This window comes from Pinus tabuliformis, chromosome 8 (genome assembly GCF_031772625.1).
Source record: "Pinus tabuliformis cultivar Carrire ecotype Pingquan chromosome 8, CPIR1, whole genome shotgun sequence".
NCBI lineage: Eukaryota > Viridiplantae > Streptophyta > Pinopsida > Pinales > Pinaceae > Pinus > Pinus tabuliformis.
In genome coordinates, this window is record NC_142294.1 from 486,874,614 (window position 1) to 486,886,464 (window position 11,851).

Below are 11,851 nucleotides of genomic sequence, written 5' to 3' on the forward strand. Positions count from 1 at the left end.
CTTAGGGAATAACATTTCCTCTGAAGAGATAGCATGGATTTGAAGAAAATTAAAACCATCATGGAATGGCCTATTCTAAAAAGAGTGGCATATTCATGTATTATGGGTCTGGTTAGGTCGAGTATTATCGACGCTCCATAGAGGGGTCATTTAGAGTTGCTTACCTTATAACTTCTCTGTAAAGGAAAGGGAGAATGTTAAAATGAACAACTAAGTGAAAAGAAAGTTTTGCGCATTTGAAACACTTACTTACTATGACTCTCGTATTGAAAGTTGTAGATCCTGAGAAAGAATTCAAAGTGTTCAAGGATGCCTGCCTAGAGGGTGTAGGGGGAGTTCTGCTGCAAGAGGATAGGGTAATCGCTTATGAGTCATGTAAGCTAAAGGACCATGAACAAAGGTATTCTTCCTATGAATTGGAGCTTACCTCGGTAGTCCAAGCTTTGAAGATATGGTAACATTATTTGCGAGGGAAAATATTCCTACTAATGATAGATCATAGTATTTTGACCAATTTCTTTAAGTAGCCTAATTTAAATGCACATCACGCCAGGTGGAATACGTTTCTAAGTAAATTTGACTTTGAAATCACATCTAAGGGAAAGAGAATTGTGTAGCCGATGTGTTGAGTAGAAGACTACATTATGTGTATAAAATTTCCTATAGTAAAGTAGACTTTAATTTTTCAAATCAGATTAAATAAGCTACCTTGAAAGATCTAGAGTATGAATATTTATCGAAGCAAGCTAAAATTGCACAAAAATATGGAAAACAAACCAAATATGATATTAAAAATACATTTTTCTAATTTTTAAAGAGAGAATGTACGTTCCTTTAATCAGTTATCAGTCAAGCAAATTTTGTTAGATGAATTCCACCGAAGCCCTTATACCGTCCATCCTAGATATCATAAACTATTTTTTGCAATTAAAAATAATTGTTATTGGTCTGGAATGAGGAAAAATATTGTTGAATACTTAGAAAAATGGTTAGAATGTTAGAAAGTTAAAGTTGAACATTAGCATGATGTTGGTTTGTTGCATCCATTACCCATTCCTGTGTGGAAATGGGATACAATAACCTTAGATTTTATAGCTGGATTACCTAGGTCTAAAAATAAAAACGACTCCATCATGGCAGTGGTGGATAAATTGAGCAAGGTATCTCATTTCATCCCTGTCAAATCCACTTACCAGACTACCCAAATCGCAGATATATTTATGAGGGAAATATTCAGATTTAATGGCATGCCAAAAGTGATAATTTCTGATTGGGATGTAAATTTCACCTCTACATTTTGGAAGGCTCTCTTTACTAGGTTGGGTACCCAAATCCATTTCAATACTTCCTATCACCCACAAACAAATGGGAAAATCGAGTGGGTGAATGAAGTACTATAGGATATGTGCCGCATGTACGGATGTAGGAATTGAGTAAGTGGGAGGAATACCTTCATTTGTTGGAATTCGATTTTAACAAATGTTACCATGAGTCATTAAAAATGAGCCTAGTTGAAGTGTTGTATGGAAAAAGGTGCATGACACCTTCGAACTAGAATAGTCATGAGAACAAAATTATTCTAGGACCTCACATGTTAAAGGAAATGGAAAGTATGGTGAAAAGAGTTTGAAAAAATTTAAAAGTTACTCAAGATAGGTAGAAGGCTTACGATGATCAAAAAATAACTTACCGTGAATTTCAAATAGGTGACCATATTTATGTGCGAGTTAAACCCAAAAGAAGCACCCTTAGATGGGGAAGTAGTGCAAAATTAGCACCTCGACAATGTTTAACCTTCGATACTTTGGAAAGCGTATGACCAATGTAACAACCCTCGTGAAAAATCCATGTAATAAAAGTTAATAAAGGAAAAATAATAACCAATGTTATGGGACACTTATTCCAAGATGCATGTTGGGAAAAACACCCTAGTGTGGGTGTTCATTTAGTTTATTATGGCTAAGGAAATTGGCAAAGGCAATGGAAAAGGATTTGGAAAGGAAAAATGGCATTAGTTGGTATTTTAGTTATGAAAATAAAGGAAATTAGGAGAAAAGGAAGGTGAAAGGTCACAAGTTGTATGTGAGGAGGAAAATGAATGAAAATAATGGAAAATTGAAGAAAATAGGGGCATCATTAATAAAAAGGATTATGAGGATCAATTCGTACCTTTTTTCAGTTCAGTTTTGGAGATCTCTCTCTACTCTCTCTCTCTCTGTTGACACCTAATCTTCATGATTGGGAATTTTATGTAAATAAATAAATTGGGAAGGTGAACAGTCATCGGGAGATGAACTGAACAATCACTCCCTATTGGATATAACAATGGGTTACCTATGGAATAAACTACGAATCAGTTTTACTGCCGTTGGAGAGTTATTGCCTAGCCTGACATGGTACCAGAGCCAGTTCTAAAAATAGTTGTAACTCCCTTCATTTTTGCCACTGCCTCTGTCCTGAGCGCTGCTCTGCCTCTGTCCTGAGCACTGCTCTGCCTCTATCCATTGTCTGACCAGATATAGCACTGCTCTACGTCTGACATGCCCAGAGATGCGTTGGTGCCTCTATGCAGACCTGTTCGAGCTCATTTCACTCTCTGCGTTTCTATGAATGTTTCCACCGTTCCATAAGTTTTTCTAAAAAAAAAAATGTTGTCTCATATGTGCACTGTCTGTATGTAATTTTTAAAACGCTGTCTCATATGTGCACTGTCTGTATGTATTTTTCAAAACGATGTCTCATATATTTAAAGCGTTGTCTGTCGTTCTCCAATTCGGTCATTTCCGCCTTCAAGTTCTCAGATTCGAAGGAGCTCAATTCTAATGCATCACTCCATTCTCATTTGACTTTGGCTTGATTTTAAATACATTTAACATCGAGATGCTGTGGTGTGCGGCGAAGCTTGGCTCTGAAAATTGCGATGTGTAGAGATACACGACTTCATTTGTTCTTTAACAAATGGTGCATCTCTTCATCTGACTTTCGCTATTATTCTTCGATGGCATAGGCCTTTGCCTCTTCAACCGTGAACGAATAAATGAAAGAAGAACAATGAAACAACCCACCTACTCCTCCTGGCATCCGCAGTTGCAAAACTTATATTCTAGGTTGGCCCCCGCTCCTCCTCAATTTCTTTCCATCGCTAGTCCTGAACGAGATTCGGCCTGTCGAAGTTGCCACGACCACTGCGTGTGTTGAACAGGATTCTGCCTGTCGGAACCATTTTCGCCACGATATGAGGGATTTATTTTTCACATATGCATACTTTTACAAAATACAATCGTAATCATCATTGATCATTATGTATGTAGATATTATATAATTTGGTGAATTTCTGTGGAGATTAAAGTTGTGTGGCGATGCAGAATGAGATTTGAATGCTGAAGGGTAACTATCGGTCTCTGCGGTTTTATTTTGTGAATGACTATGAACCGACCTCGTTCGCAACAGCCGCATAGTCACAGTTTTGTGGAGGTGAATAGTAGTATTCCACACTTTTTTTAAAAATCATTCAAATCATTTGTGGAGGTGAATAGTAGTATTGCGCAGTTTTTTTAAAAATCATTCAAATCATTTGTGGAGGTGAATAGTAGTATTGCGCAGTTTTTTTTTCATCATTTGAATGGTAATGCTGCGTTGTAAAGTTAAAGCATTAAAGTGATATGTAATATATAAATATATTACATTTTAAAACATTGAAGTGATATGTACATAATATTTCAATGAAATGCTGATGCTTCTATCAAACATTAGAGGGATTTGAAGAAAATATAGTGCATAAGGCTGTAACATAAGGAAGACATTTGAAATCTTTTGAGAATCCCCTTTTGAGTACAACTTCACTGTTTATCAGCAGAAGTTTTTTTTATCAGCAGAAGTATTTTTTACAGAATGCATTCAATCATCTCTATGGTAGTAATAGTTCTCACTGGCAAGGAGAACTATCCTGAATGGTCCCGGATGATACACACCCTCATCTTCAATGAGTTGTGGAAAGGAGTGTGTGTCGGAGAAGGAGACAATGACCCAGTGCAGCCTACATCAGACAAAGAGCTCGTCATTTGGGAAAACAAGAACAACAAATCCTATGCATTAATTGCAGCATCTATAAATGAAGAAGTAAGTCGCCATATTTCATCATATTCAACTGCCTTTGAAGCTTTACAAAAGCTGAAAGAACTCTATGACTCACATTCTGCACTTGAAGTTGTTCAGCTCATGATTAAACTCTTCACTCTTGAACTGAAAAACAATGATCCTCTTGCTCTTGCATCTGAAGTAAAGTCTATAATGCATGATATTAAATCCACTAAGGTTGAGCTGGATATCTCTCTTATTGCTTTTCTCAAGGCACTCTATCCTACCTACTCCAATTATCTTGAGTCTTTACAAGAAAATGGAAATCTTAAAGATATAACCTTTGACTCTCTTGTGAAAAAGTTTGTTGAAAGAGAGAAAGCCTTTGGAAAGAAGACAGTCCCTGAATCTTCTAAAGAGACTGTTTACCTTGCTCACAAGGAAAAGCATCCTGCTCAAGATTCTACAAGAGGAAGAGGTGGACGAAGACTAAGAGGAAGAGAAAGATACTTCAAAGGCAGTGGGAGTAGACATTCTCAAGGAGAAAAGGCAGATCTGCATTGCATTCACTGCAAAAGAAATGGATCACATGATGCTTCTACATGCAAGCTACCATGGGACAAAATTGAGCAGAAAAGAAACCAGCAGAAAGGTAAAACTGATGATACAGACAAAGGTAAAGTACCTGAATCCACTCACTATATTGAGGCACAATGTAACATTGGAGTAAATGAAGATTTGTTTAATGCTTCACTTGCTTCTTCGAAAAATGATTGGTTGCTTGATTCAGGAGCAACCTATCATATGACTTATAGAAAAGATTTTTTTGAAGATTTCACTGACAATGTTGATGGAGGAGTATACTTTGCAAATCAGTCAAAAATCAAGCCATCAGGGCTTGGCACAATTAGGCTTAAATTGCCTGGTCTTCCAGACTTTCTTCTGGATCATGTTCTATATCTCCCACAGCTCAAGAGAAACTTGTTGTCCTTGGTCCACATCCACTAGCAAGGTCACTCCATTCATATGTTTGGTGGCAAGCTTGAGGTAAGAAAAGCTTCTGACCACTCACTTGTCATGAGGGGAATAGAAGAAGAAAGGCTTCTCAAACTGCAAGGAACCTCTTCTCATGCACAACATTTCTCATATATTTCTCATCATGAAGAAGGTACACTTCCATCAAGTTTATTATGGCATGCTAGATTTGGACATTTGAACTATGACAGTCTTCGCTTATTGAAGAAAAATGGTGTTGCTGGTTTGCCTACAATTCTTAGGAAACATAAGCAATGTGATGCTTGCATTCTAGGAAAGCATAGCAAAAAGTCTTTTCATGATTCACATTCAAGAGCACATAGGAAGCTTGAACTCATTCATTCAGATTTATGTGGTCCAATGCCTGTTCCTTCTACAAATGGAAATAAATATATCATGACATTTATTGATGATTACACTAGAATGTGTTGGGTTTAGTTATTGAAGAACAAATATGATGTTTTTCAAACATTCAAGAATTTTCATAAATAGATTGAAAATGATGCACAATCTCATATTGGGTCTATTTGCACTAATAATGGAAAAGAATATACATCAAATTAATTTGAAAACTATCTTCGCCAACATGCGATCAAACATCAAAGAACTGTGCCTTATAATCCCCAACAGAATGGTGTAGCAAAAAGAATGAATAGAAAAATCTTGAATATGGTACGATCCATGCTTTTCTTCATAAACGTAAAGATAATGTTCTGGGCTGATGTTGTTCTATGTGCTGCATATATAAAGAATAGATGTCCATCTAATGCTATAAGAAACAAGACTCCTTATGAATTGTGGTATGGACATGTTCCTTCGGTAAAACATCTCAGGATCTTTGGTTCCACCTGTTATGCTTTGATACCAAAGGTACATAGAAACAAACTTGGTGCTAGAAGTCATAAGTGCATCTTCCTAGGGTATTCAAACACCTCCAAAGCATACCGCCTCTATGATGAAGTAAATAAAAAGTTTGTTGTATCTAGAGATTTAATTTTTCTTGAATCATCCAAATCTGACAATGTTGTTGAGCGGCAACTTGATCGCTTGGATAGATTCACAAAAACGAAATCATTTCAGGAATTTGATAATCAAATTCCACATCTTGAAGGGGGGATTCCTATTCTAGATCAACATGTGGAATCTTCTTCTGAAGAACACTCTCCCTCGAATGAAACTCCAACAACGGATGATGCTTTAAGTGATGTAATTGATAGAATTGGGAGAGTCAATCTTGATTCAGTCCCAACTCAATCAACAGATCAGTGTGGACCATCTCAGAAAGGTCCCCCAAAGTGGCTGACAAAGACACTTGAAAGTGTTCATCCTGATGAAATTGGAAAAACAGGAACCAGAAATTCAAACCGGCAAAATGGAGGTGATGTAGATGACTCTAATTCACCTGTTGATATGGATGTTTCTTATGATTGTGAATTGAACTTGTCTATAGATTTTGAACCAACTTCCTTCAAAGAAGCTGCTTCTCATGATGAATGGAAAGAAGCGATGCAAAAGGAGTATGATGCCCTCATAAAGAACGACACTTGGAAGCTGGTTGACCCTCCATTTGGAACCAAACCAATTGGCTGCAAGTGGGTCTACAAGAACAAGTACAAAGCTGATGGATCACTTGACAAGCACAAAGCTAGGCTTGTGGCAAAAGGTTTTTCACAGAAGGAAGGGGTCGATTATGAGGAAACTTTTGCCCCCACAGCAAAATGGGCCACCATCCGGACACTCTTTGCACTAGCAGCTCAGAACGGTTGGAAAGTCCATCAAATGGATGTAAAAACTGCCTTCTTGAATGGAGATCTAAAAGAGAATGTTTTTATGTCCCAGCCTGAAGGATTTGCTATGAAAGGACATGAACATAAAGTATGCCAACTTGTGAAGTCCTTTTATGGCCTCAAACAAGCACCACGAGCCTGGTATGAAAAACTAACTGAGCATCTTCTGAAACTCAACTTCAATCATTTTGATCTTGATGATGCAACTTTATTTGTCAAGAAAATTGGAAAAACAGTTGTGTATCTTGTGGTATATGTAGATGATCTTTTAATGACAGGGAACAACGAAAGCTACATTGCATCCATAAAGGAGGAATTGGGGAAAAGTTTTGAAATGACTGATTTGGGCTATGTTCATTACTATCTTGGCATTGAAGTAACCCAACATCCAAAATCCATAATTCTTTCTCAAAAGAAATACATTGGAGATTTGTTAAACAGATTTGGCATGACAGAGTGCAATCCTCTTTCTACTCCAATGGAACAAAACTTAAAGCTCACATCTGTTATAGGAAAGGAATTTGAGGATGCAACAAGGTATAGACATCTTGTAGGAAGTCTCATCTACCTCACTACTACCAGACCAGACATTTCATTTACTGCTCCAGGTTCATGCAAAAGCCTTGTGAGGGACATTGGTCTGCTGCAAAAAGAGTTCTATGGTACTTGAAGGGAACTCAAGACCTTGGAATCAAGTATACATAGGTGGACGACTTCAGCTTGATTGGATACTCTGATTCAAACTTCGATGGAGACAAAGAAACTGGGGTATCTACTTCAGGATATGCTATGAGTCTTGGATCAGGAGCTGTCTCCTGGAGATCACGCAAAAAATCAGTTCCAGCAGATTCCACAACAGAAGCAGAATACGTGGCAGCAGCTGAAGCAACGAAAGAAATTGTGTGGTTCATGAAAATTCTTGAAGATTTGTAGGTAAAACAAGTACAATCAACTCCACTCATGATTGATAACACCTCTGCAATAAAGTTGGCCAAGAACCCATAGTTCCATGATCGAACAAAGCATATCAATACTAAATATCGTTTGATTCGACATCATGTTGAGGCCAAAACAATCCATCTCCGTCATTGTTCCACAAATGAGAAAATTGCAGACATCTTCACCAAAGCACTTGGAAGGGAAAAGCTTGAACGACTCAGAATGATGCTTGGACTCACCAACATCCCTTCAGATTAAGGGGGGGAATGTTGACACCTAATCTTCATGATTGGGAATTTTATGTAAATAAATAAATTGGGAAGGTGAACAGTCATCGGGAGATGAATTGAACAATCACTCCCTGTTGTATATAACAATGGGTTACCTATGGAATAAAATACGAATCAGTTTTACTGTCGTTGGAGAGTTACTGCCTGGCTTGACACTCTCATACTCTTAGACACTTAGAGTTTTCTTGGAGCACTTTAGAATTGGATCAAGAAAAAGAAATAATGCAAGAGGAAGAAAATATCGAGCAAGGAAGAGCAGGATCCAGCAGCTACAACAAGATTATTTGCAGGTATCGATTTTCATGTGTTATTTCCTTGCTATATTTGGCGTGCATGGTACATGAATTTGTGTATTTGGTTCTATTTCTAGCATGGGCATCGGTTTTTCTAGGCGTGACAATGTTTTGAAGCCTAGCCTTGCCATTTCCAGATAAACATGGTGTGGTGGGTTGTATTGTATGTGGTTAAGCTGGATTTCCGAATGGACTCGAAGCTAAGTGGGGTGGTCCTAGGATTACTCACAAGGCCTAGGAATCCTAGGATGGAATACATAGTTGTTATAGACATTTTTGGGCACTAAAACCCCAAGCATGAAATGTCCATAAACCAAGGGCTCCTAAGTCCCTAAAAGTGTTGTTCTAATCCCTAAAGGAACAAGGTCAACTGTTTACAGCTTCTCCTAGAAGTTCTCCATGAAAAACTGCTCAGAATTGGTCAAAACAGGATCATTTCAGCTGCTCCATAGGCCAGGTGCGTTGCATCTCACCTAAGTACATTGTGAGGGTGCGCTGCATTTCAAAAATCCCTTCTATGGGGTGCGATGGGCGAGAAATGACAAATGGCAGTGTCATTCCGCGAGGTGGAGAGGCAATGGAAGCTTCCAGAAACTTCTCCTGTGACACTTGCCTCTCTGAATTCGACCAAGGATGAGTAAGAGATCATCAATCTCCAAGTGGAAGCAAGAACTATCAGAGGGAAGACACAAATCAAATCATAATCTGACTCATCTCCCTTACAGATATCTATATATGGATCCCTCATCCCAGAGATCCAGAGGCTGGAATTTTGCATATTGTAAGGAATTGTTGTTGGTTTCTTGAGACAAACATTATATTGTTGGGTGATCTAAGCTTTGTATGAGGTGAAGAAGGGCTTCCTTGCTGAGAGGTTGATGCTGGGTCAGAAAAACTGGTTGTAACTCCTCTTGGCTTTTTTTTCTTTTTTATCAATAAAAGCTATTCAAGTTTTCCTCCATACTCTTGTGTCATTTATGTTTGCTGCATTTGTATGGTCAATTTACATCTAATCCTAGATTGTTTATGATTATAGATCCATGTCTTTGTATAGTGCTATGCTAATGTGATCTTACAGGTACTCTGTGAAGCTGGGTGTGCAAGGGAACAAGTAGCGAAAGACTATCAAGGAAGAGAGGAATCAAATCAGGAGATTAGCACAAGACAGAGGTTGGTCTTCTTTGTTCCTCTCTATCTATACTTTATAAAGGAAAAACGAAAGTAGCTTTACTTTGTTTGTTTCTAAGGCAGCTATCACACCTTAGTGGGATAAGCAGTTCTGAGTAGACACTTTTTCCTATAACAATAATATTAAAGCTTGAATGCGAACACCTCGATTGAGCCTAGGAATCCCTTTATTATTGAATGGAAAGATACATAGTAAAGCTCAATGGTGAGTACCCTTCATTGGGCCTAGGAATCCTGGGATGGGATACACGATAAAGCCTAGAGGGTGGAGACCTCACAGACCTTGGAATCCCTTGAATGATAATGGCAGAATACATGGTAAAGCGTAGATATTGGGATAGAAAAAACCCTCATGGTATAGGTAGAGAGATCTGGTGGCATCCATGCTTGGTTTTGGCCTAGTGATTTAGTGAGGATTGTGGTAAAGCCTAGTATTGAATGTTTATTGTTTACGGCCTAGTGATCTGGTGGGATTGCGGTAAATCTTGGTTTTATTTTTTAGGGCGAGGTGGTGTAGCCTCGGGAAGCTCTGGCTTATTTTGGTTGTAAGTCTGACATTCTTGCTTGGAATATGGCATGGGGGTGATTGGCTGAAAGAAAGATTCCGTTCAGCCAATCTATGGTTGGGTGGTACGTGGAAGTCTCGAACATGGTAGGCCTAATCATTAATTAATAAGAAATATTTATCCTATGTATTTTATGACCAAATGTATTGGTTCATATGAGGCATTTAGGGATGATGCATCCTTGTTATTTATGTTTGTTATATGTTGGTTATGAGCATGTTTTATGACAATGATGATGTATGGATCTCATCATGTTTTGATTTTTAAATTAATGTAAAATTAATATATGAACTAATAGATGATAATGCAGCTAATGGGATAAGCCATCAATGCTTCTTACTGATTCTCAGATAAATATGAGACCTGTAGGCTCAAATCTATTGTTATGACTTGTTAAATGCATATTTGTGACGTGTTTGACGAAATTCCTGTCATGGCTAGTAGGGTTCCATCCAAGTACTTGTTCAAGTATTTACATTTACATCATTTTTTCGATGTTACTTTTCATTCCTGAAAGTTTCATGGAGTTTTGGATAATGGCCTGATTCTTGGCCATGAAAAAGTGGCACCAAATCTAGGGTCGCAAGCTCAAAACTAACTAAAAAGGACCCTAGTCACTTGCATGCCCATGTTGTGATAGGGACTAGAGGGATCCAATCGCATAAATTCCCATGTCATGGGAGAAATCGAGGCTCTATGCTAGTGAAATGTAAGTTTGTCTCAGTGGCTAGTCACCTAGATGGTATGGATGAATCCTAGGGGTTTTGTTGCAAGTGTAGAAGGTGAGGTTGTTTGTGTTCTGTCGATTCTACTTCCTTAACTATACATGGGGAGTTGAATCAAATTGTATTAGCCTCTCGTCACATGTTTACCCCAACAGACTGGTTAACTTGGGTAAATGTGGGAGGGTGGTTACAGAGTGGTATCAGGGCATGGTTCACCCCTTGGATTAGATGGGTAGTTTGTGTTCGTCATGCATTCATGTCAATTACATGTGTTACTTATACTTGTGGTCTATGTGCTTGTTGAGTATGCATGGTGTTGGTCATGGTTGTAGTGTTGTCACCATGTGAAAGTGGATGGTGTGTTGTTGGGTGTGTTTATCATGAGTATAGGTCAGTTATGCATTGGTTATGCATGGCAGCGTTTGTATGTATCGTGTATGCATGCATGTTGTCCATATGTTGATTATGCATACATTGATATGGGTGTAGTTTTCATGTGTGAGGTCATCATGTGTGGTTGATATGGTCATGCATTGATGACTGGAACATGGTTAGGATGATATCTATATGTTTTTATGATTGTGTTTATACATGTATTGTGCTAATATGGTTGACCTTACACATGAGATATCCTCCCTGAACTATATAGAGGTATGTTGATTATGTTTATATTTTGGTTTAGCTGACATGGTAAGCTTTGTAGGAAGAAAACAACAAAGATGACTAGTAAGATGGTAGACTATAGTTCCCAAGACTCTCTATATTGATCAAATGAGTAGTGTAGTGTTGGGAATTCTTCTGACTTAGCAGACACATTGAGAAGCTTGAAGGAAGAATTAAGAAGTTGCAAGGCAGATAATGACAAAATCATGCAGGAACATGAGAAATAAGCAAAATTCAATGCATTAATCCTTCAGAGTTTGTTAGAATTGCAGAGATAGGGAGCACTTC